Raw genomic sequence first — 26253 nt, forward strand, 5'->3', positions numbered from 1 at the left:
TAATCACCATCACCAAAATTCATTTATTTTCTATTCTGTGGGATCTTGCTGTGCACAAGTTGACTACCATATTTGCCTACATAACAATACTTCCAAAGTAATTCATTGGCTGTGAAGCATTTTGGGATGGTATGAGGGCTATATAAATGCAAATCCTTCTTTCTTTAAAAGCATTTATTATAATAGTTAATCTTTGTTTACATTTGTTCTTGGGATGTGAACCACATTGGAAAGGCATCTTTATTACCCAGCCCCAGTTGCCCTGAGGACTTTAAGAGTCAACCATGTAGTGTAGGACTGGAGTCACATGTAGGCCGGAGCAGGTAGGAGACAGGTAAGAGCAGCAGGTTCCCTTCTCTGAAGGACATTATTGAATTTTTTTACACAGTAGCTTTCAAGGGCATTTTCTCTGCTACCAGCCCATAGACTTTATTGGTCAGATATGAATTTATAGATCTCTGGGTTGTTAGTCCAGTACCAAAACTACTAGGCCAGCCTAACCCTTACAGAAATAATAGTTTGATTCCAATTTGTTTTCCATTCATGTAGAAGTTTCTCCTTAAACACAGTTTGGGTGATTTATGAGGCAATAAATGTCTAGAAGTCTCCGCCATGGATCAAATAAAATGTAGATTTGTGAGGCGCATGTTAAGAGTCCCCGTGCACTATATCATGAACTAGTAGGAAGATGATCTTCCCAGCAGACCACCAAAACATACTGACCCAGAGTCAAGCTATCAGGAAGTGAAAAACATCCTAGTTTAATCTGTTGTACTGACATTTATATTTGAGCTAAAACGTAAAACAAACAGATTTCAGGTAGCCAATTAGTAGTAATTTGCAAGCAGCGATATCTAGAGGAGTCATGGGAATAGCCTGAGACTAGGAAATGGACCTGGTGCAGGACAACTGGGAGAAAAAGGGGGGAAGAAAATAAAAGAAGGAAGGAAAATCTCCTCTAAAAAATGGAGTTCATCCAGGACAAAGCAGCCCGCTTGATTGGCACTCCATCCACCACCCTAAACATTCACTCCCTTCACCACCGGCGCACTGTGGCTGCAGTGTATACCATCCCCAGGATGCACTGCAGCAACTCGCCAAGGATTCTTCGACAGCACCTCCCAAACCCGCGACCTCTACCACCTAGAAGGACAAGAGCAGCAGGCATATGGGAACAACACTACCTGCACGTTCCCCTCCAAGTCACACACCATCCCGACTTGGAAATATATCGCCGTTCCTTCATCGTCGCTGGGTCAAAATCCTGGAACTCCCTACCTAACAATACTGTGGGAGAACCGTCACCACGTGGACTGCAACGATTCAAGAAGGCAGCTCACCACCACCTTCTCGAGGGCAATTAGGGATGGGCAATAAATGCTGGCCTCGCCAGCGATGCCCATGAACGAATTTAAAAAAAAAAAAAAATTGTATTAAAGGATCTGCCATCAGCACAAGGTTCAATGAATACATTCGTTAGTTGGCTGCTGTTGTTCTCCACTCTTTCAGGCCACATATTCTGTAGCAGCAATAATGTCAACAACAAGCATTTATAAAGTGCCTTTGATGCAGAAGAACGTCCCAAGGCGCTTCACTGACCTAAGTGGCAAAACAATGGATGCTGAGCCAAAGAAGGTGATATCAGGAGGGGTGACCAAAAGATTGGACGAAGAAATGGGTTTGATAGAGAAAATTAGAGGAGGAGAGGGAGGTAGATGTATAGGGGTTCAGGGAGGGAATTCCAGAGCATGGAGCTTAGACGACTGAAGGCAGGGTCGCGATGGTGGGGAGTGCACAAGAGGCCAGATTTAGAGGAAGGAGAATTCAAGGGGGAAGAGGGCTTATAGCACAGGAGAGGAGATTACAGAGGTAGGGACAAGTGAACCCACAGAGAAATTTAAGCACAAAGATGAAGATTTTGAAATTTGAGGCACTGTGGGACTGGGAGCCAATGTAGGTCAGTATGGAAAGAGATGATATATGAGCTTGACTGGGTGTCAGATAGGATAAACTGAAGTTTACAGAGTGTTCAGGTTGTCGAGGCTGGTCAGGAGAGCATTGGAATAATCGAGCCTGGAGGTAACAAAGGCATGGATAAGGGTTTCGGCAGGAGATGAGCTGAGGTAGGGTTGGAGGTAGGCGATATTACGGAGGTATAAGTAGACGGTCTTTAGGATGCAGAAGGTATAGAGGCAGTTCGGGGTCAAATAGGATGTGAACAGTCTGTGATGTGGCCAGGAAGGGGTAATGGAACTGATGGCAGGGGCATGGATTGCTTGGCTTCGGTCTTCCTGATGTTTAACTGGAGGAAATTGTGCTAGATCAAAGACTAGGTGTTGGGCTGGCAGCAGAGAGACAATGGAGGGGTCAAGAGAGGTGATGGAGAGGTAGAGCTAGTTGTCATCTGAATATATATAGAAGCTGACCTCATGGCCTAGAAATCCATTGCTGCTGCGCCCATTTTACAGGCGTAAAACTGGCAACTAAGGGCCCAATAGGGCAGACGGCAAGCGAGCTCATTCTGTGCTGGGAGTGCGTCGCCCACCATGTTGATTAAGGCCAAACTAACTTTCCCTTAAAGGGAAACCTGCCGCAGGGAAGGTGAGTTAAAAGTTTTTTTTTACTTATTGTGCTTCTTCTGGCTCCATGGGTCGCTGACAGCCACTGCTCAACAACCCCCACCCCCCCACCCCCCACACTGATTGTCTTCACCCCCTTCCGGACCCTCAGCCGGCATCCAAGCCAACCGATCTTGCTGCTCCACTACGACTGGGGAGCTGCCTCTGGGGCCGCAAATGGTGCCCGCAGTCTCGCGGTGCTATCTTAATGGGGCCAGTGGACCAACTTGCTGTGCTCCTGCCACCGGCCTTATTTGGTGCATGTAGCATGTGCTGCACTGGGAATGCTCTCCTATTCAGGCGTGGTTCAATTCCTAGGCCCATATATTTGGATGATGTCAGCAATAAATGCTGGCCTCGCCAGCGACGCCCACATCCCATGAACAAATTTTTTTTAAAAAGAGACAGGCTGTAGTTGTAGCTGACAAGGCCAAGGAAAGATCTTTGGGGGATTCCTGAGGTGATGGTGGGGAGTGGGAAGAGAAGGTGTTACTGGAGATGCGACTGGCTAGGTAAGAGTGGCACCAAGCTGGATAACAGATGAAAGGCGTTGGAAGAGGATGACATGGTAAATCCTGTCAAAGGCTGCAGAGAGGACAAGGAGGGATAATGCACCACGGGCACCGTTCTAGTCATAGAGAATGTCATTCATGACTTTTTGGTTATGGCTGTTTTGGTGCTGTTGTGGGGAGTGGGGGGAATAGTTGATTGGAGCGATTCAAGCTGCGATATGTGGGAGAACTGGGCAGTAATCTGAGAGTAAGCACATCGTAGCAACTACACCCCAAGCCTTCTCTTTTATTGCTTTGTTATTATTTAATGGGAAGATTGTAGTGGATCCGATAATAAAAGCAGTTAGTTATTACCCCACCAATTTGAGTGTCAGTATTGACCCAGTTTAACTTCAGGCTATGAAACCAATCTCAGCACATCAATGAGGAACTTTTGCCCTTAACTACAATTACAGACAATTGTTTTGTCTGATTTTTGTATTTTACTTGGACAACGGGTCCGATCTTCAGGGTCATTTCTGCTTGTTCTAAGGTCCCTTTCCAGCTCTTCTGTTGCTACAGCGGTTTGCCTGCTGCAGCACTGTCAATATTTCCCTCCTCACGTTGCTGGGCCCCCTCTCGGCTTTGGAAATCCCGCCAGGGGCCGGCCATGCATCTCGAATCAGGCCCATCCCGGGGAAATGGGTTGGGGGTGGAGTGGATTCAGAGAGGTGGCTGAAAGTCCCACCCTGCTGGAACTCCGCCCCAAAGAGGATAATCACGGCCAGAATGACGTACTCAGCCAGGATTCCCAGAGGTGTGGTGTTTGACCAAAGGAAGTGAAAGGATTGGCTGTACAACCAGCGCACCTCTTAGTGGGCACATGGGATTCAAGATGCCACCAAAGCAAACAGACAAGGTCTGCTGGTCAGGGATGGTCACTTGGGTACAGTTGATGCTGTAACATGAGGAGCAGGTTAACACCAGAAAAAAAATATTGTGATAACTTTAACTAACACTGCTACCACCAAACTGATTCCATATGATGAGGGTAGTTGGATGAACTTTTTTCCCCTTTTCTATCTGAATATTAGTGTTAAGAACATAAGAAATAGGAGCAGGAGTGGGCCATACGACCCCTCGAGCCTGCTCCGCCATTGAATAAGATCGTGGCTGACCTTCGACCTCAACTCCACTTTCCCGCCTCATCCCCATATCCCTTGCTTCCCTTAAGAGTCCAAAAATCTTTTGATTTCAGTCTTGAATATACTCAATGACTGACCATCCACAGCCCTCTGGGGTAGAGAATTCCAAAGATTCACAACTCTGAGTGGTGAAATTTCTCCTCATCTCGGTCCTAAATGGCCGACTCCTTTCCATGAACTGGATAGAAGCTGTGGCAGAACTCACAGGAATAGAATATCACGATGTGATTGAAATAATTCCCCATTTCCCCCCCCCCCTCAACAAATGATTTTCAAATCTAGAGTCTGGATCACCAAACACTGGGACAGGAGAGGACTCGTGATAAGGCCAGTTATTGTCTGGATTTGAAACATTTCTCCTTCAGCCAAGGACTGTGTGAATATTGTTGTCAGAACAAACAGAAACAGATGACTCCTTTCAGTGTAATCAATTTGCCATTTACATGTAGTACCCAAGGGTGACACAAAGACAATGACAGCAATCTCATTGTTCCTAATAATGCAGAATCCGTGGCAGTCAGCACTTATACTGAGAACGGACAAAGTTGATATCCAGCACCTTGTCATTGCTGTTGTGTTTCGAGCACCCTTGGTTTTAATTAACTGCAGTGAGTTACCCTGTCGCTTGGCAGTGAAGCTATCATTCGCACTCACGGGATAATTCTTTTTCATTACACATTTCATTCAGACTGCAAAGTGTGGGACCAAGACATTACCAAGGACTTGTTTCAGTGTTTATTTAGGCTGTGTTTGCACTGTGTGTTTCAGGTGCACTGATGACGTGCAGCATATACATTTCATTGAAAAACTTCCCTGCCAACTCCTGAGTTCTTTCATGTCTTTCAACATGTGGGATTGGAACTGATTTGAACATTTCTCACCCTGCTATTAATTCGGCTAAACTGCCCAAGTTTGTAGTGTTCATACTCGGTGATGCATCGCTATATCTATTATGAATCATCTTTATTGCTTTTAATCCATCAATTTTAGTAAGTTTACACTGTCATGAATACACTATGTATCTCCAAATGTGTCATTTCTCAGCGGAAATCAAGCTCACTGCTTTTATTTTATCTCGCTTTGCCCTTCATTTGTAATGATTGTTCAGTCCTACCTTCTTTGAGTGGTGGAAGATTATGGAAGGATATCTTTTTAGACCAAAAAGGAAAGAAAGACTTTCATTTATACAATGCCTTTCATGACCAAAGCGCTTTACAGCCAATGAGGTGCTTGTGAAGTAACTCACTGTTGTAATGTAGGAAATGCAGCAGCCAATTTGCACACAGCAAGGTTCCACAAACAACACTGTGATAATGACCAGATAATCTGTTTTAGTGATGTTGGTTGAGGGATAACTATTGGCCAGGACATCAGGGAGAACTCCCCTGCTCCTCTTCTTCGAAATTGTGCCATGGGATCTTTTACATCCACCTGAGAGGGTAGACGGGGCCTCTGTTTAACGTCTCATCTGAAAGACGACACCTCCGCCTCCAAACCAAGGGAAGGGAACTTTCCCACTGAGTGTAAAATTTTACATGAGGTCTAATATTGTAGAATAACTGGAAAGTCTCGTGTGAATGGTACAAGAGCTGATAACTGGATCCCTCAGTACTGAACTGGAATGTCAGCCTGGATCATGTGCTCAAATCTCTGGACTGGGGCTTGAGCCTACAACCTTCTGACTCTGATGCGAGAGTGCCACCACTGAGTAAGGGCAGTTCAGCTTGCTGAAAGGGAATTGTCTATTTTGAGTTCCTGGAATAGCTGCCTTGGAAAACCTCATCTTGCAGCTAACAGACTGGCTGGCAGGAAAGTTTAAGTTATAGTAGGATGTGTGATAATGTGATGTACATTACACTTTGCACCAGAGCTTGCAGGATAGCTCTCAGAAGCAAGAACTCTGATCTTTCCCTTTCTAACCCGGGTATGCCAAGTTGTAGCATCCAATTGCTGACCCTGCTGAGGCCACCTAACTCGGCATAGACCTGGAATGGAACATGGGATATATGGAGCAAAACCAGAAAACACTCATCTGGTCAGGCAGCAACTGTGGAGAGAACAGATAAGTTAATATTTTGGGTGTGGGCCCTTCATCAAAACTAGAGGATGTGACCGATGAACAGACCAAAGGGAACTGGGGGAGGGAAAGAACACATCAATCATAAGACCAAGTCATTCTATTACTTTACTTAAGTAGAAAACAGGAAACAGTTAAATGGCAGAAGTGATATTAGATATGCATTGGGATATATTAGTGCTACAGCAGGCAGTGTCTCACTTGGCCATTGGGATAACGTCTCTTTAAAAATAACATGTGGGTATCATCATAAACTGCCCTAGATCTCCAGTGCAATTGATTGTGGCATATTCTAACCTCAGAAGATACACTCAACGTTAAGAGAAATATCTGGAACTTTCACAGTCCACCTGGAATCTCACTCTTCAGTTTCCAGTTTGTCCTTGGTTTGGTATTCACATGTGCCCAAGCCCGTCACAGCAGAATTCACACAAAACAGTTAATTTCAGTGATCTTTTCAAAGCTCTGACTGCAGAGCTGACAACTAGGAAAAGATGGAAATGTCCTTCAAACTAATTTGTAATCCATAGTGTTAAATAGAGAGTAATGAGTGGGCAGGAGAGATTGGAGGAAACTTATCTCATTAATGTTTGTTTATAGCCATATCAATCCTGAGATGAGATTAGTTTCATTGCAGTTGCTTGCAATACTTCGATACAATGGCGATGTTTGTTAGCAACTATAAATATGTGGGGTATTTCCATATGGAAGCTTTTATGATAAGTAACATGACTGGAGCATCCCAGCTACCTGTGCCATTCAGAATACATGTAATGGTGCCAAGAACAGTAACTTATACTTCTGTGATACACATCATAAATAGAGATGTCTCAGAGGGCTTTACAGGGCAGTGGGTAAAGAGTAGACATTTAGCAGTGGGAGAAAGAGGGATTGGAAGTGCATGTCCTGTCAAAGAGAAGGATCTTTAACGAGGCTTTTGAAAACAGGGAAGGAGGTGACAAAAGCAAGGTGCTGAGGGAGGGAGTTTGAGGACAGGGACATAATGGGTGGAGGAATGGCTACTGCTGGTGGAACAGAGTAAGTGGGAACAGGGAGTAAGCCGATGTTGTTGGGGGGGCGGGGATAGGAGGGTTCGTGCAGGGATCCTTGATTGGAGGACATCTGAGCTATTGTGGAGTGAGGCCATGGAGGTATTTGAAAGTGAGGACAGTGAGCCAGTGAAACTAGTTATGGACAGGGGGTGAAGGTGTGGGCTGCAGTGCGGGTAAAGACGCAGTTGATGACGTTTTTAGACGAGTTGTAGTTTGGGGTCAAGCAGAGTTCAGATGTTTCCCCAAAAGGAGTGAAGGAGGCCAGCATGGAGAACATTGGAGAATGAAGCAGTAGAATGCTTTGAAAAAACACAGCCAAGACTGAGGCCTGCAGCAAATAAGTGCTGGGTATGACTTGGAGGGAGAAGTAGCTGCTACAAGACCGCAGCTCCCACGGGGGATCTTAGGGCTTTTATCGCCACTTCTCAAGACCGTCCACATGGCAGTCCTGGGAAGTGGTAGTAAGTGGGGTGGATGGGAGGTAAATCCTTTGGGGACACAGGCCACCCCCACCTCCCATTGTATGTGATGGTTAGAGAAGGAGCGGTCGGTGGCAGCCTTGGCAGGGGAAGGGAAGTCCTGGTTGGGGTGGTGAGGTGGCGGTCACGTAAAGGGCTGCATTGAATAAATATAAGGGCTGATTTTACAAATGCACTGTACGGGGAGCCTTATCGGGAGTGCTTTTCATGAATTGCGTGGACAACGCCCATGACATCTCTCTCAGGGCTCCTGGTGGACAAGGCTTCTGCAGTGCACGTTCGTAACCTCGGTCCCATTGTATCCAGAGGACCAGCAGCATTTTCAGTTTACACGTTGGCTGTAAAATTGAAAATGATTGTAGGTAGATAAGATAGAGAATATTGTCTGGGAGAGAGATTACCAGCTATTAATCTTATTAGGTTTGGGTGATATCACCGACCAGAAAGAGAAAGCTCCCAGGCAGATTGTAACTTTCATCTGAACTGCAAAAAAAGAGATTACTGCCTGGAAGTTAGTCCAGTGAAACCAATTTTCCTACTTTTTTGTCCATTTCCCCCACGTCCCTATTTTGCTCCCCTTCTTTGCTGGAGGTCATGCAAAGGTACAGTTCCACAAATGCATTCAGCCCTTTGGTATCTTACCCATGTAATCATCATCCCTTATGTGTCAGCCAAGAGAGTGAGTCTGGGCCAACAGGTATCGTAGCCAAACCTGAGCCTGTCCTCACCAGGTTTTCCAATCAGATTCCCTACATCGTGGATGGGCCAGGTACAATGCCTGGTTTTATTATTCTCCCCCTGGTCAAGATGCAGCACGTTCAACTGTAGCACCCCAGCCAACGCAGTGTACAACAAAGATTGAACCTTGACCTTCCTGGTCTGTGGCTCGTTTGCACTCTGGGCAGTACATTTGCAGACTGAGCCCCAGGGGAAATGGTTCTTAATTTCTTTTAATACTTGATGAATGTTGATGGCAGTTTTATTTTGTTTTTGCCTTTTTTTTGGTGGTTACCATGGTGAACATTGCAATCCGGGACATTTGGTGTGGTTCAAGAGTGACGATGGGCTTGCTCATGACTAATGGCTAAAACATTCTCACCAAAACCTTGAGAGATAATCTCTGGCTGATATGCTGACTTTAGCAATTTCTGTTAATGTTCTAAGTTTTTATATGGTAATAAAATAAAAGCCAATTTACCATCGGTGCTGATAAAATTCAGGACATACAGTGATGTCTTGACAACACAAAAGACCTTGATGTCATTCCTTTTGCCTAAAGCAAACTGGCGGTCACAGTCCTTGTGCAGTGCATCAAACATTTATATTGAATGCAGCTAGTTGAGCCAAGATGTGAGGTTTCCACCAGCTGCAGGCTGAGCCTGTTAAAATTGCTGTCCTGAATAATAATCTCTGTGTGGTAGTCTTTATTGGGTGGTGTTGTCAGGATTATAGTACAGCACAAGCAAGTTTTTTTTTTAAAAAAACAAGCTTTTCAAAAAGCAATATGTGAACTTATATAGTACCTTATGACATCCCAAAGCGCTGCACCATTTTGGAATGCATTGACTGTTGTTATGCAGCCATTTTTATTGTATGGACAAACATGGCATTTTGCACCATCACCATCCCATAGCGATGGGTGACATTTGTTGAGGGAGAAATAGCAGCTGGAACACTGGGAGGAAACTCTTGCTTTGTTTCAGTAGTGTTTTACGATCTTTAAATTCCACTTAAACTAGTAGGTGGGACCTTGGCTTCACGTCGTATCTGAAGGACAGCCACCCAAACAATGCAGCTCCTCCTCAGTATTGCACTGGTGTGTCAACTTAGTTTATGCACATCAATCCTGGATTGGGACATGAACCCACAACCTTTAAGACCCAGAGGTAGGAGCTCTACCAACTAAGCCAAGCTGTCCTCATACATTTTTCAACCATGATAATGTCTTGCACAATAGTCCTTAGCCCATCAACTTGTTTTCTATTGTCAGTCATGCTGTCAGGCTTAGTATCTTGCTCTGCTCTTTTATTCCCCAGTGTCTCGGTGTGGAATCACAAAATGATTTTATAAGTGAGAAAAGTTGTTGAAGGAGCCATTGTGGCAGGTGAAGGTGCCTCACAGTGTTTGCAGGTAGATGTGAAAATAATCACCGGATTGGTAATAGAGCTGCAGCATCACATCACCAGCCATGTCTTCCCCCAGTAACTCTGCCAACTAGTTTTTCACCAATTCTAATTCAGATAATTAATCAAGCAATAATTTAATGACCATGCGCGGGAGCTGCCGCTGATCACGTCAGATGATTCCACGTGTACAGAGGTGTTGCGTATATCTCTGTCATGTTTTTTTTGCTTTTCTTTCCTCAGTTATCTGCCCTCCTCTGCTGAAGACAGTGACTCATGCCGGGGTACAATTCTACGAGTGTCCATAACCTTCGAGTCCCCCTCACAAGTGGCCATTCTTCATGTGTGCACCCAGATGGTGAGTTTTAGCTTGCTTCTCGACTATGTGGGGCGTCACAGCTGCGCATGATTCAGTCCTCGCTGACGTCTACATACGTGGTCTTTCCAACAGCTGGTCATCGAACAGCAATCAGAAACTGATTGTTTTTATTTTTGCTCCTCACCGAGCTCGAGAACATTAAGGCCAATAGAGGTGCCCCCACCACTGACGCAGCTAAAATCAGCCAGTTCAGCATCGCACAGATATAGAGCGTGGGACGTTCCTGACCTGTAGAGTTCACACCATCACGTGAAATGCACTTATCCACGAACCCATTGGTGAACTATTTTGCTTATTACTGAAGTTATGGAGTGAGTTAACTACATTGCTTCTTGGCCTTGGCCAGACCCCATCTGGAGTATTGGGTTCGGTTTTGGGCACAGCACCTCAGGGACATTATATTGGTCTTGGACTGGGTACACCACAGATTCACCAAAATGATGGCAGGGCTTAAAGGGTTAAATTATGAAGACAGGCTGCATAAACTTGGTTATATTCCCTTGAGTTTAGAGGATTGATGGATGATCTAATTGACATATTTAAAATGGAAAAGGCATTCGATAGAGTAGATCCAGAGAAACTATTTCCTCTGGTGGGGGAATCCAGAACAAGGGGGTATAATAAAATTAGAGCTAGGCCATTCAAGAGTGGAATCAGAAAGCACTTTTTCACACAGTGGGTAGTGGAAATCTGTACCTGTCTCACCCAAAAGGCTGTGGATGCTGGGCCAATCAAGATTTTCAAGGCTGAGATCAATAGATTTTAGTTAGGTACCGGTAAGGATTCAAAGGAATTGAGGTACAGATCAACCATGATCTGGTTGGGACAGGCTCAAGAGGCTGAATGGCCTACTCTCCTATGTTTCTCATGGGTTTAAGAACCTCAGAGAAGTTTAAAGGAGACTACAATCATCAATATTGTCACTGATTGCAATACTGTAGAAAAATGGGACCTATATGTTTCGGTCACTTTTTGAAACAACCAATTTTCTGTCTTGCCTAGCCTTCCAATTAGTTTCACATCATATCACCTAATTGACAGAGGCTATCACTCGGTTAAATGAGTAATGTGGCTGTCCAATCCCATGACTAAATTTGTGGTTCAGGCACTGGGCCTAGTAAATTGTTGGCAGGCCGGTCACTGGAGAACCAGTTGCTCTCGAGAAGCTTTATTTCAATGAGGCCCGGGGTTTAGGGGTCAAACCTTACTTGGCTGAGGGTTAAACGGACACTGTGTGGTGGAATTACAAATCGATATGTATAAAATAATTGGCTTTTCTTGACCTGTCACTTAATGCCTATCAGCAACACATGTACAGTTGGTTACAGACGTTGCTGCTGGCTTTGCTTCTACCGTGAAACCTGACAGAGTGATGGCATAATAATCATGTGCCTAATATAAATCCGAGAAGCAAACCTGCAGTGAGGTTTCACCGCAGTGTGAACTGCCACAACCATCGGACGCATTTTTTTTCAAAAGAAGAGCCAGCTGGTACAATCAGCATTTTTGTGGTGGGGGGAGGGAGTGATTTATTTATTTTATTCTCCTCTTTCTTGGTTTCATGCCATACCATCTGTGGTTGAGAGGTCAGCCAGATGATCTCTGGTGGTGACATTTTATTTGTCATCACTGGGAGTAGTTAGCTTCGAGTGAAGGTCACACATCCTCAGTTTTCTCCCTACAACTGTCTAAGGAGATTGAACAATGAGCAGACAGTGAGCTTCTCCACAGAGTTAAACCAGTCTGTTTCAGTCCAGGAGGTGGGGTGAGAGCATATGATTGAAGTTTTTAAATGACCGAAAAGGTTCAATAAGGTCAACATAGAGAGGTGGACAAGAGGATATTATTCAGCTGAAGAAAGTCTAGGTGCTTAGCTTAGGGAATCACTTCTTCACAATTAGCTAGCAAACACTGACTCCTCTTCAGACGGCAATTGGACCATTTCCTGATTCAACACAGGGCAGCGAGAAATGGATTTGGGTTACGAAAATGGCCAGATGAGTCTCTGATGAGGCGAGCTGTGTCAGCTGAGTGACCTCTTCTCATTCCGAAGCAGCTCTCATAGAATCTTACAGGCACAGAAGGAGGCCATTCGACCCATTGTGGCCGTGACAGCTCTTTGAAAGAGCTATCCAATTAGTCCCGTAGCCCTACAATTTTCTCCTTCAAGTATTCAATTCCCTTTGGAAAGTTAGTATTGAATCTGCTTTCATCACCCCTTCAGGCAGTGCATTCCCAATCATCAGAACTCACGGCGAAAAGAAAATTCTCCTCATTTTGCCTCTGGCTCTTTTGCCAATTACCTTAAATCTGTGGCCTCTGGTTACCGACCCTTCTACCAGTGGAGCAGTTTCTCCCTATTTACTCCAGCAAAACCCTTCGTGATTTTGAACAGCTCTATCAAATCTCCCCTTGACCATCTCTGTTTTTCTATGTAACTCTCCTTAACTTTTTTTCCCCAAATGTTATATTCTTGAGACTTTCTGCCCTCTTTAATACAGGGACACTGAGGTTTGGTGCAGAGAGAACAGGACACCAACATCTGGGCTTTTGTCTGATTTATCTTGAAGGATAAGGGAGAAATTATGGAAGAAATGAAATAAATGGGATAGGATCAATGATTGGACTGATTGTACATGGTCTATGGAAAGGGCAGGCTTGATGGGACAAGGATTCTTTTCTTGCTCTATGCACTATTGTATTCTGTTGCATTTTAGGTCTTATCTGCTTTATGTGGCTAAGATCAGGAACTGCCTGGAATTAGGCAGATGGAAGAAGAGATTTGAACTTGTATCCAGTCACTCTGTACTGCTACATGTTAGTGTTTCAATGTTCTGTGTGCCTGAGCTGTCCTGAATGGGGAAGAAATAACTTAGTTTCAATGGGACAAAAATCGGGCAGGTTCTACAACAGGTGGGCGATCCACTGTGCCAAGTTACCACCCAGGCAGCGAAGTTGAAAATTCCCCCCGCAACTCTGCCACACTCTATCCCTTACTGTACCAAATCCTCGCGACTTCCAATGACTCCCATCCCTCAGTATGTCGACTTCACAGCCTTGTGACAATCTACTTCTGCAACCTTCTCCAACTCTACTTACTCACTCACACTACCTGCTTCTCTGCCTCTGGTTTACTGTGCATTCACCTCCTCTCCCTGCTCTACCATCAGTGGCAGAACCTTCAGCCAACTTGTTCCCATTCTCTGGAACTATCTCCCTCTGAAGTCCTCCCATCTTGTTGAGTCGCTCCCCACCTCAAAAGCCTCCTTAAATTCGACCTCTTCAGTTGTGCCTTTGGCCACTTTTAACTTCTCCCTCACCCTGGCTGAGGTTCAATCCCATTTGTGAACTGCACTTGGGACTGCAGGATTTCCACTGGCAAGAGGAAGGGCACTGCCCCTGTCAACAGAGGAATCATGTCTTAATGGAAAGAAATCGGCAGATTCCTTGAAAGGCATGAACTCTGACCTGATCAGTTTTCTGACATTCATTACACCTGGGCACAGACCCCAGGAAAATCTCCCCTATAATTGTTACATTGCATAATGCCCCAGAATCCATTCCCACAGTCCATTATAAAACCAATGAAGTAAAATAACTGAGAGGTCCTATAATCAGTAGTGATTATAGTTTTTGTTGTGTTATTTTTAATGACGGAGAAAAGCAATGCCGTTTTGATATAATCCAGCCAAAGCCAGTTTGATGCTTCGTAGGAATCTGACGGCTCGTACTCTTTCTTTAAGGTCATTTGGAACATACTGACGGACACAGCTACTTCTAATGGAGAGATTTAATTGTATTCCTCTTGATGGTGTGAAGTCTTTCACAATGCTGCTGATAAAGCTGTTCCGTGCTCATTCAGTGAGGAGGTCAAGGGAGATCTTTGCAATCTCATCACAAAGGTTAAGGGCAAGATGATTTGGTCTCTGATTAATTTGCTGAAAGCCTTAGTTAACTCTAGCATTACACTGACATTTTCATCTCAGTTTATGCATTGTTTTTGTGTTTAATAGTTCCTTCCATCTTTGAACCTAAACACTTGTCGGAGTGCCAAATTCCCATCAGACATCAACCACAGCTCATCATAAACTGTACTTCCTCCATGACATTTTTTAAGTGTAAATTCAATGGTCGTAGAACTTGCTGAAGATTTGGAACACTTCATTGTTGTTTGATTGAGAAGTCAATAGATTTCCAGATGTGACCTGTCAATCAGGCTGTGATGTTGTGCCTTGCTTCTATAGAAAAGGCTGAGAAAATTGCAATTGAACGAGTTGAAGCAGCAGGTGCCCATGAATCTATTTTGAAAATAAGGTAATTGCAAGGGCCCGATCTGACTGCATTTAAAATCATTGCTCGGAGGCATTAATATGATACTGTGCCACCAATTATCACTGCAGAATTTTCGGAATAAAGAAAGGTGGTGAAATCGAAACACGAGTGCCCAGGGGTAGGAAACCTGTTCGACCCAGCTGTTGCCCAAATGGTAAGTTCTCAATTTCAGCAATATCATTAGTGGATGGAAGTTGGGGCCAGGAGCTTACTCTGATCATGCAAGGGAAAGAGACTTGGAGCATGAGGGAAAGCACTTTCATACCGCTTCTGCAGCTAGTTACAGAGCTGGACTGGGAGAGGCCCCAGAGCAGCCCTTCAGTCATACTAACTGATGGATGTTGTGCAACACTGGGGGTGGAGAGACAATCTAATGGAGATAAAAGTGTGGGAAAATATCAAATAAAACAAAGGCTATATTTGCAAATGAAATACAAGACATACTTAATACAGCAAATAGGAATTGCTGTTGTTCCACAGTTTGAGGGGGTGGGGAAGAGAATTAACGGAGGACATTTTCCCTTTAAGAATGTCAAATTGTTACAATTCTTCTTATCAGGTGATTTCTGCTCCATTTCATACAAGGCCTTGTTCTTCTTCTCTCATTATTGGCAACGGCTTTAATTGTTGTCTGCACCTACCCCAATGAGTTCTTTTTTCACCATTTAGCCATAATTCTTCACTGAGTTCAGCACAGTTTGCAACACACAATCTGGCAATAGTTATGTAAACGCTTTCATGAAAGCCTATTGCATTTTGAAAAGTTTTGCTGAAGTTTCACGGTCATCAATACCAATATTCCTGGATCGAGTAGCAGCCGGTCAAAGCCAACTCTTTCACACGCTTTCTTTCAGTCGACTCATCCGGTAAATCCCAGTTTCTAAAATTTGCATTGGATAATATGGGATCCTTCCCAGAGACTGATACCCATGACATCTTTGCCTGTTGCTTCCGACATTGGTCAATTTTCAGGCGTGTGAAATGTGCTTCAAATTCAACGGGTGCACTGGATGCCATTGCTTAATTCACTGAACCAATGACAGGTATGTCCAATTGTAAATCCTCCAGGCTCTTGGATTTTGCTTCTGCCAACAAACGCACTGCTAGCCTCAGGTCAGAAAGACGTTGAGTTTAAAGTGGGAGTTCTCGGGAGCATTCCTGCAAATAACATACTGGCTGAGCAGTGTTCAGTACTGAATCGGGTGTCCAGGGAGAAGGGGTGAAAGCCATTCTGTACTCGTAAACCCTCATCCAGCACAAGTTACAAACCTGCTGAGCATCAGGGTTCTGCAGCTGGACCAGGGCCATCTACCACTTGGTCTGATTGAGTGAATAGAGTGTTGATAGCCCCAATTTTAACCCTTCCCCGGGAATGCTGTGGGTGAGGAATTAAAATGGTGGGCTGGATGCCACCCGCTATGTTCCCACAGCAATCATGCACCCTGCCATTTTAACTCCAGGCTTTTCAGGGACGCCTAAGCCGCCTGCCGGAGTCGATGATGTAATTCGGATCCAGACACTACTTTAACTGTTAAATGTGGGAATTGCGCACAGTTGCGGAGCTGCCAGCAAAAGCTGGCGATAAACAGGATCAGTGGCTGCTCCTGGCCCCACACAGAAACCTTGGGGTCCCTTCTGCCTTGGGCTTCCCCCACCACCCAACTATGATCGTCAGAACCCCCATCCCCCACTAACCTTGCTGGGGACCATTTCCTTGCTTCCCTGCTGGCGGCCTACAGTCGTGCAATTTCCCGCTCCCGCCCTCAGACCTCCACGCCTTCCCCGCCAGCTTCAGACGGGAGTCAGTGTTGCCATATTTTAATGAGGCCCGGGAGTAAATATTGCCTGGGCCTCACGATGGCGTGTCATGGACACTCTTCCTTCTGCTCCTCTCCCCTCATGCCGCAACCCCGCTTCAGGTTTCAATTGGGGCTGATGTCTTAAATAAAATTCAGTTGACAATGTTGTGCTGCTTGTTGCAGCTGGTCACTGATGGTTGATGCAAATGCCTAAGGCTCAGCTAGTTGTCGCTCCAAATAGTACCAAGAGCAATGCACACGGGAGGAGTTGGCGCCAGGCTTCTTTATTCTCCTACTGACTCCTCTCATGGACTTGCTGAATAACCCTGCCTTAAAGAGTCCTCATTGCATATTGCTGGCTTTCTTAAGATGGTCACTGTGACATTAACTCTGGTTGTGTCATTGGCTTACAAGACCTCAGTTGTGATGCTGATCCTGGCACTGGTGTAAGCCAGTAATGCATCAGTATTGTCTGCAGTAGTTGGTATGGTATTACTGACTGATTAACCTGAAGCCAATGCATTTTACCATGAAATTCAGGAAGCATAGACCACATTTTCAGACAAAGAAAAGTTCCTGCAGACACAGACAACTGGACTCCAGCCTTTATGTGGCCCTGACTCAGTTCACATTTCTTTTAATAAAGTCCTCATGTGGCCTTTCAACCAGAGACCCAGGTGCCAGAACACCCCAGTACTAAGAGGGACTCCAGTTATATATGTAGTCAGTCACTATGATTATAGGGGAGAACTTCAGTTTGATTGCACCCATGGCTTTCAGGCCTGATACAAAGGCTCCATAAAATTCCCATGATAATTGAGAAACATCTGTTCACGCAGCTAATTGCAACATTTACAATTGTTTTCCATGAGTAAATAAATTATGGACAGTCTGCACAAGGCAATGCTTCTATCCCAACTGAAAAAGAGTCAAAGCAGTTCAACACTTTTGGGCAAAAATACTATATTCACGGGGAATATTGCAGATATAAAAGAAAATACTCAAAATACGTAGCAGGTCAGTCAGCAGTGTGGGATTATGTGATCAAAGAGACAGTACAATGGTGCAAATTTCTTAAAGGAATAGTCTTCTGAGCTGATTCTTTTGCCCGTTGGAATACAGCAATTCCACTTTGATATATGGAGGTTGAACTTCTCTCAAAGAATAAGGAAGACGGAATAGGTAATCTAACCTTAGCATTGCTTTTGTATCTGCATTAATAGTGTCTCATTCCACATCGCTACTTTCTTGTCTGCACACTGATCCATGGAGAGACATTTTCATCATAAATCATCATTATTGCTTTTGTTGACCTGCTTGGACTTGTTCTAAATCAAAAAAATGTGATTGTCCAACATCTAACCTAAGGCAGTATGGTCTCTACACTGGGACTTAGCCCTTACTGTCATATGTTTTTACCAAGAAGCCTTTTGCTCCAGAAGAATTTATTATTCCGATAAGAACACTAACATTTCTCTGAAGTCGACGGTTATGCTTCATGAGGGAGATGGGATAAGTGAGAGATGAAGTACAACACAGTTAGATTGAACAGAAATGATTAATAAGCAGCAATCCTTAGTGTAAATTTGAATTTACTGTTACATTACCTTGCCTCAAATAACCAAGGCTCCATTGTATTCAATGGGTGATATTCACTGGAACCTTTTCAGTGATATAAATGTGAATATAAAAATAAGATAATGTTGATTGAATCTGAACTTTACCATTGAAGTCAGTTCTCTAACCATTTTAATGCAAATTTAATTTTTAGAAAGGATACAGTTATAGTTGATAAGTACAGAACATAGCTCAATTTGCATTTCTAATGCAATATGATAGGTTTGTGTTTCAGTCAAATGCAAAAATCCGTATTCAGTTTGTTATACAAACAGAACTGGAATTGCAGTCTGAATATAATAATCATTCGCATTGTACTAGATGGAAACCTATTTACTGAAGGGTCAGAGTTCAAACCAATGCAATTATTTCCAGACTTTGTATTAAAAACATATTTATTTGATAACTCAAGCTATTATCCCTGAGTTGATCCATTGGTTTCGAGACATAATTGCGATTGTAAAGTAAATTGGGGTGAAATTCAACTATGGTGGCAGCACAAAACAGGCGGCAGTGAATCAGCAGCCTGTTTTGCACCTCGCCTGCTTTCTTTTCCATTGAAGTGCTGTGCCATGCTAAATTTCCTGGTGAGGAGCAGAGCTAGACCCTTGTTATTAGTTGAGTACAATTTCAGCTCCCACTTTACTTTTTTGGTCCTTGGCTACATTGTTGCTGTAATAACCAGCTGAGAAAACACTCCTTTACTGTTGATGGTGCAGTGATTAATTGACACCCCATTACCGTGTAAGCATTAATTGGGCCTGGCCATTTTCAGTCTAGTTTGAAAGTATTGCCTTTCAACTTCCACTTTGTTGAGTTTTACAAAATTGTCCAAGCTGGTAAATCACACCAGTGTATAAATAACATTTCCATTGATGTGTACAAATCCATTTGAAGCCTCAACAGAGACCAAATATTAAGAGAAGTCTCTCCCAGAGTGAAATGTGAAATTGAATCTTTGTTTTTTAATATTCTGCAGTACTCAAATTTACAAACAAATGTGTAAACCTGTAGTAGATAATTTATTTATTTTGTTGGATGCTGCAGTGTATCTCCTTCAATGTCCTCTATCTCTGTGTGTACGTGCATGTCGAACCTTGTCTGTCTTTTATCACTGTGTATATTTTCTCACTGTATTTCCAATCTTGCTCTTGTATTCCCTACCTAGCTTATTCTTCGCTCCTTCTTACCCCTTAACTTTGTCAGGCACCCAAAAGAAGGCCAACAGGAGGTATGTGAGCATGAACCCCCAAGCTACTCATCATTCCACAGACTTGGGGGTCAGCTTCTACGTGTACAGTTAATACTGAGGAGGACAGTGATAAAATACAGGAAGACATTAATAAAAGTTCAGAATAGTTGTGTAATTGGCAAATGAATTTCAATATAGCTAAGTGTGAGGTGGTACATTTTGGCAGGAAGAATAAGGAGGTCACATAAACCTTGGAAAATAAGAGTCTAAATGGGGTAGAGGAGCAGAGGGATCTGGGGGTACAGATACACAAATCACTTAACCTGAGTAGCTATTTTTATAAGGCCATAAAAAAGCAAACAGAGCACTGGGGTTTATTTCTAGAGGGATAGAATTGAAAAGCAGAGAAGTTATGTTAAATTTGTATAGAACCTTGGTTAGATGACACTTGGAGTACTGTGTGAAATTTTGGTCTCCATATTACAAAAAGGATATAGATGCACTGGAGATGGTGCAAAAAAGATTTACTAGGATAATACCAGAACTGAGAGGTTATATCTATCAGGAAAGATTGAGCAGGCTCTTTTTTCTTTAGAAAAGATAAGACTGAGGGGTGACCTGATAGAGGTATTTAAGATTATGAAAGGGTTTGATAGGGTAGACGTAGAGAAGATGTTTCCACTTGTGGGGGAGACCAGAACTAAGGACCATAAATATAAGATAGTCAGTAATAAATCCAATAGGGAATTCAGAAGAAACTTCTTTACCCAGAGAGTGGTTAGAATATGGAACTCGCTACCACAAGGAGTAATTGAAGCGACTAGCATAGGTGCATTTAAGGGGTAGCTAGATAAGCATATGAGGGAGAAAGGAATTGAAGGATGTGTTAATGGGGTTAGATGAAGAAGGATGGGAGGAGGCTCGTGTGGAGCATAAATACCGGCATGGACCTGTTGTGCAGAATGGTTTGTTTCTGTGCCATACATTCTATATAATTCTACCTCTCCACCACCTCTCTCGATCACTCCACTGACTGCTTGCCAACATTGACTTTTGGATGAGGCATAATTCCCTCCAGCTAAACATTGAGAAGATTGAAACCATCATTTTTGGTGACGAAGGGGATAATCTCCGAAAGCTTGTGATTTTAAAATAAAATTGTTGGACTATAACCTGGTGTTGTAAGATTCCTTACATTTGTATTCTACTGTTCTCTTTTTATGTAGTTCAACATTTGGCTTTGTTGATTGCTGCTCTGCCTTCCTGGGCATGTTAAGCATTGAGACTACCAAGACTTCTAGATCTCTTTCCACTTCATCCTTTGCTATTTCAACACCATTCATGAAGTATGACTGTTTCCCATTTTTCCTTCCTACATGCAGTACTTTACATTTGTCAGCATTAAATTGCATTTGCCATTGTTTGGTCCACTTATGTATTTTGTTTCGCCCATTCTCTAGTTTCTGAGCTACCTCCTTCAATTCCATTGTCCCACCCAGTTTGGTATCCTTTGCAAATGTAACCAGTTTGCTTTGTGTTTCAGAATTCAAGTCACTGATGTGAATTAGAAACAGTAGTGGTCCCAACACTAAGCCTTGAGGCACCCACTCTGTACCTCCCCCACATCTTGGCATTATCCTTCTAACCAGTACCAGTTGTTTCTTACCCATACCCGAGTTTTGCGTTGAACCTCCACGGCCTTTATATGTGTGTACTTGTCCTGTATGTCCAGCATTATTCTTTTAAAAGTATCATAGTATGGTACAGCACAGAAAGAGGCCATTTGGCCCACCATGCCTGTGCCAGCTCTTTGAAAGAGCTATCCAATTAGTCTCACTCCCCTGTTCGTTCCCCATAGCCCTGTAAAATTTTTCCTTTCAAGTATTTATCCAATTCCCTTTTGAAAGTTCTTATTGAATCTGTTTCCACCACCCTTTCAGGCAGTGTATTCCAGATCATCATAACTCACGGAGTAAGAAAAAAAAAGTGTTCCATTTTGTCTTCTACTGAAATGTTGAGGAACATCTTTCTCCAATCCAATGGTCCCAATTCATCCCTTGTCCCTTTGAAATTAAGTTTTTTAAAGCTATCAACCTGGTTCCTGTTTTTTGTTCTCATTGGGTCCCAGATCATGTTAAACTTGATCATTCTGTGGTCACCATGACTTCCATTTCTTGTACGTTATCTGGGTCATTTACAAAAATTTCAGAAGTTGATCTCTGAAGAAGAAATGGGCTTCTTGGGCCCAATTTTCCTGCTCCTTGAAATTATTTTGTGTTACAAGAAGTAAGTACATATTTACGTCAATTCATTCTACTTTCCAACCTGTGAAGGTTTTTTTGCTCGAACCAAAAATCTTGAAAAGACAATGAAGAGTAAAATTACTAAATATTTCTCATTCTGCTGTGTTCCAAAGGTTGCCACAGTCCTTTCTTTCCTCCGCATTGTGTCGCCAGTCATCATTAGGTATTATGTGCCTGTAAAAGCAATTGCTGCCCTTTTAAGTTACAAATTCCCCAGACTATATAGATATGGAGGAAAGAAAGATTATTTATCTTTTGTGTGTTCAGTCTGTCATCATCCATTCAGATCTGACGCTGTACTCCAGACCATAGTTATTTTCCAATAGCATTTCTGCCTGAAGTAACGGCCACATTCTGGGTGAAAATATTGTACAATTTGTTTATATACGAAGAAATTGGAAGCCGAAGCTCGGTTTAATCTTTCCATCAACTCTTTCTCCTTCAGTCTGAAGTTTCATTTTGTGCAATTTACAGATGAGAATCTCTGCCGCCTATTCTCTGTTCCCATCTGTAAGTATATTTGAACTATTGCAGTCACTGCCTGCTTATGGACTCTCTTGCACATTGAGTCCGAGATAGCCATTCCTGTTTCTTTAAAGTGCTAGTGGTGGGCTACAATGAGGTTTTTTTTAATGCACATGGGAAAATGGACTATACTTTTTTTTCACCATGAATCTAGGCTGCGTTAAAGTAGATTTTAATTGGTAATCAAACATATTGGTGCGTTGCTATGAAATTATTTTATCTGCTACTTTTACCAAAGCCATTAACCCATTTATTTTGTGTTAAAATGGCAGATGGAGGTATTTCACATGAATGTGTTAATGATTTGCTGATAGAAGCTGATATTGCACTGTGCACTAAGTAGCTGCAGGCCCAAACTATCTTGGGTTGTTTAGTCAAAGTGATGCTTCCTTAATAGGAGTTTATCATATCACATTTCAGCATTAAACGTACTGTGGTCTACCTTAATAATCAGGTTCACAGAAATAGATAGTTTACATCCATTGTTGCAATCGGCTGTTACTTTATTATGCCAAGAACAATATCTTTCAATCCATTCATCAAATAACATTGTATAGACACACGTCTTCTATGGCATTGCACCGTCGATGTACACTGTAATCCACAACAAGCCTCTGTCACTTATAATCTGCTGTTTCCTTGTTTATTTATGAAGGTGTTAAAACCATCTATTTTATCCCTGATTCCCTCACACGCAACCTGTAGTTAAGAGGCAGGTAGACAGGCAACTGCTTCCAAATCTCTCTCCTGCTGCTTTGAGCCAGCCAGTAGGAAACGCATCAGAATGTTGGGGGGAACCACCCTTCCTCCAATTCCCCTCAGCTGTGGCAGGGACATTTGAGGGGTGAAACTGGACCTTGTTGCGCCCATTTTCCAGGCCAGGCCACAGAGGCCCAATTTAGAGGGCCAACCTCCAATGCCCAAATAGTGCGGAAACACTCCTCCGCCATATTGGTTTGGGCACTGCAGTGGTGTCCCTGACCGCCAACTAAAACTGGTATTAGGCCCCATGATATTGCTAATGAGGGACCTAATGCTTGTTTTAGAACCCATCCCAGAAAGTCATTTGCCCTGAGCAAAGCAGGCATCAGACCTGATGCATCCAGGTTGCATATGGACCAGATAATACAAACCAGTGGTCCTTAAAGGGACCGTGAGAGGCTGCCACCTAAAAGATGAGTTTTTTTTTTAAAAGTAATTACCTGAACGTAGATCTAGGAATGGTAGGAGTGCCCCTCCTGGGTCCTTAGCAATATAGTGGGTCGCTGCCAGCCTGCACTCAGCCACCTTCCTGCACTCCTTTCCCCCCCGGGACTTACCTTGGGGCACTGACGGCAAGGCAGGCAGCCTGAAATACAAACGGACCAGAGCAGCACGCTGCCTCCAGATGCGAGTGATGTTGGCAGCTCGCCCGAAATATTAAGGTGAGCACGGAGGACCAAATTTTGGGTGGTTCTTGGGCTGGCCTCTTCTGGCGCGTGCACCCAGTAAACGGGCACAAACCAATTTAACCCCCTCGACCATCACTTGATACATCCTCGCAGCTGCGTGTTAGTGTGTACTGTACCTCAAACCCACTCCAACATACAGCAGTACTGTGCCATGCTACTATGGCACTCTAACAGCAGTTTAATATTTTTAAGCGCCTATGATTCATTCTTTGATGTTCAGATTCAGTCTTTAAGCTTTTATGCCTAAGGCAGATAGCTACGAAGTACTAAAATCTATCTTCTGTCAATTCAATTCCAGTGAGTTTGTCGCAGAGGATGTTTTTACTGGGAGATGTGGCAACAAACCATACTTTGGAATATCCCATGCACCCTGCTATCCATTTTGAGAAGGCGAAACAAAGCCAGTGTAAAATGGAAACAAGGAAAAGTATGGTGAAAAGAATAAATAAAGGAAAACAAAATTAAAAAAGCAAAGGAATAAAAGTAAATGATAAGATATTGAATAGAGTCAAATAACACATTATAACTTTTGGTGGCGCGCTTGTTTAGCAAGAATTCTTGAAGCCGCTGTGACAATAGAAGAATTGGCAATTCTTTCAGGGATTCTGTCTTCCGTCTTTTCACTTGAAAATGCACCTTGTAAATGCTTCCTGGTCTGAGAGGAACTCATCTGCATTAATTTTCATCAAAAAGCTCAGTTGATGGCAGAATTCTGCACTAAACAGAAGGCAGAAATTGCAGAGAGCACAGAATCAGTGTTGCAATGCTAGGAACATGGGAATGTACCAGACCTGGAAAGACCATCGCAGTCCATGTGGCTGGTCCCAGTGTCCAGTGAATATCACATCACATGATACCTCTCCTACCCCTTTTTTCACCAGATACTTATGCAACTCTTCCGTTGATTTATAGAAACGTATGAAAAATGTTGTAGTTCTATCTTCAATTTTCACTCTAGACCTTTCCACCACGTACATCATCAAATAATTGAATGACCTGCTCCCAATGGTGTTGAGCAAATGACTACTAGGAAGTGCCTGAGGCAACTCTCCCCATAATTTCTTCTTCCTTCCTTTGGAGAAGTGCCAGGCCCCTCTTCAGCAGCTGCTCTTAATGCCATGGTAGGGATTCTGAACTTAATATGTGGGGAATCATTCGGCATGAATATAAGTTCTCCCATTCCACGGCACAGTGAAGTGGGGCTGTACACAGGGCTTATTCCTGCTTATAATTTTTTCAAGTTACAGTGAAATCTGTAAATTACGGACACCCTAGGGATTAGCATCAGCTGTTAATTTTTGCAGGTGTCCTTATTTTCAAAATGGCCATTGTATGCACTGTAAACATTTTCAGTAGCATAGGGAGTTCTTTACCCAGCATCCACAGCAGCAGAGAAACCGCTCTATCCCTGGGATAGAGCCATGCAAGCATTCAATCCCAGAGATAGAGTGGTTTCTCTGCCGCTATGGATGCTGGGTAAAGACCTCCCCATTCCACAAAAGCCATTTCTTTCACAAAACCTGCTGCCGCCTCGCGCTGACCGGCATACGCTGACCTCACGAGGATTTGGGGGTAGAAAGGAAGCAAGCTGCAAGAGGAAGCACCAGTGATCCCGACTCAGTGAAAGTTCCAGATACTGTAGCTCTGCAACAGGCTGTGTACCGTATTTTAAGTTATGAAAAGGCTTGGTGCATTGAAGGCTTGTCTGCAGGCCCTAATTTGTGAGAGTGCGTTATTTCAGAGTGCCTCTCGTGTATTTTACCATACAAGTTATTTGGATCTGTCAGTAAGTGTCCGCCTTTTGCAGGTGTCCATTTTTTGGGCGTGCCGTTTATACAAGTTTCGCTATTATAGTCTTCATTTGTGCATGCGGCTGCTTTCAATAAAGTGGCTGTGATAAAAGCTGAACTCATCCCGCTGCAAAATTCTAAAACCGTGGTTCGGGATTTTTTTTTTTCCTTTTTGATAACTTTAATTACATATAAGGAAATGTGAATGATTTTTGGAGTGAAAATGGGAAACTCTTTCCTCACGAGACCTGCAACTGAGGGCCGGGGTCAGGCTGCCTGTGAGAAAGGAGCTCAGAAGGCCCGACGTGGCAGTTAATCATATCGAGGGCAGATGGTGCACTTTGCACTTCCTGGGTACGCGAGACCTGGAAGGGGTATCGGCTGTTACACTTCAATCTGTGTCAGGATACTCCAGTGCCTCTTCAAAGCTGCCTTGACTGACTGTTCTGTGCATGGACACCTCTTGAGCTGCGATAAACACACGATCAGTTGGCCATTTCTTTAGTTCACTCTATTTCCAAGTCACTGCAGCAAGAAGCAACCCAGTGAGTGCCAAGGCGAGCGCTTGCATCAAAGCTCATAAAAAGCTTCAGTATAAAGCCCAAAGAATCTCAAAATGATTTGTTATGTTAGGCTCAGAAAACCAGTTCAATGTACCGGTGAACATTAAGTACTATCTTACTAATTTTATCTGCTGATTTAACTTGCTTCAGTGTATCTCTCTTCTTTGGAATTTCTTTCTCCTGAAATATATGGTCTGTCAGGGTGGTGATTTTCCACCAATTAGATAGGCCAGGAGCATTCTGTGAACATTCCCTGC

General features: G+C 43.4%; 1 protein-coding gene across 3 annotated transcripts in view; it reads left to right on the top strand.

The window, feature by feature from the left end:
• Positions 1-26253, top strand: part of LOC137324151 (muscarinic acetylcholine receptor M3-like) — a 164420-nt gene that overhangs the window by 11782 nt on the left and 126385 nt on the right. For 2 of the 3 annotated variants that reach the window (XM_067988290.1, XM_067988292.1), the window contains exons 2-3: positions 10289-10403; positions 14825-14910. The gene's annotated coding sequence lies outside the window, so the exon portion shown is untranslated. The remainder of the gene's footprint in view (positions 1-10288; positions 10404-14824; positions 14911-26253) is intronic. The other variant, XM_067988291.1, reaches the window with a different exon arrangement.

The sequence above is a fragment of the Heptranchias perlo genome, chromosome 8 (assembly GCF_035084215.1).
Source record: "Heptranchias perlo isolate sHepPer1 chromosome 8, sHepPer1.hap1, whole genome shotgun sequence".
Classification (NCBI taxonomy): Eukaryota; Metazoa; Chordata; class Chondrichthyes; order Hexanchiformes; family Hexanchidae; genus Heptranchias; species Heptranchias perlo.